Source organism: Myotis lucifugus, unplaced genomic scaffold (genome assembly GCF_000147115.1).
Source record: "Myotis lucifugus unplaced genomic scaffold, Myoluc2.0 scaffold_119, whole genome shotgun sequence".
Classification (NCBI taxonomy): domain Eukaryota; kingdom Metazoa; phylum Chordata; class Mammalia; order Chiroptera; family Vespertilionidae; genus Myotis; species Myotis lucifugus.
The window spans coordinates 570,280-571,063 of record NW_005871167.1 but is presented as its reverse complement, the minus strand read 5'-3'; the positions used below and the strand labels follow the sequence as shown (position 1 = coordinate 571,063).

General features: G+C 40.3%; 1 non-coding gene across 1 annotated transcript; it reads right to left on the bottom strand.

Annotated features, from left to right (window-relative positions):
- Nucleotides 1–208: 208 nt before the first annotated feature.
- Nucleotides 209–344, bottom strand: LOC111827027. The gene has a single exon (XR_002830486.1). It is a non-coding gene; the product is annotated as a U4 spliceosomal RNA (small nuclear RNA).
- Between the last annotated feature and the right edge of the window lie 440 nt (nt 345–784).

Here is a 784-nt window from a genome sequence, read left to right as displayed (position 1 = left end):
ATCTTATTCCTTCCCTGTCCCAGCCCTGGAATATATCATTTCTCTGTGAGCTCTAGTTCTTTTTAACAAGAAATAGTACTAGAAACCAAGTTCTTGGCATTGGGTATGCTCATTGTCACTGGTGTATCTTTGGTTATAATTCATTTCAGTGGAAATAGCTAGAAGCTATATGCACACAACCAAATATATCCACGTAAACACATTTGTGTATGTATACATACACACATGAATAAAACTATGCATATTAACACGCAATTACATATATGTGTGTGTGTGTTTTCAATTAGCAATAATCACGTCTCGGATAAACAACATTGGCTATGATACTGCCACTGCACAAAGCTTACATATATATGTTTTAATGATACTGTTACAGAAGACCGAAGAAATATCAAGCATGCTTCCTAGAGAAAGGGAGGGACCCCGTTTATTAACACTAGTGGACTCCGGGAATAATTTCCAAATCAGACTGAAGAAACACACAGAGGGCTTCACTTTTTATAACCTTCTGGGGTCTTTGTCTTGCAGATATGGTTCCACCCCCTTTTGTGGGCTTACAGGAAGGCCCCCAGGTGTTGAGGTCCCCTGGCCATATCCAATGATCTGTCCTAGTGCCAGCAATAACAACCTCCCCCCTCCCCCCAGGGCAGTGCATTGTTCACAGTTTTTATGGCCTGACACGCCTTGCAAGACCAGTTTCTTCTCAATACCTCCAATTCTAATTCATTGTCACAGGTTTTTTTCTTGTCTTCCTTCTTCCACATTTTTATCTTTCTTTTTCTAC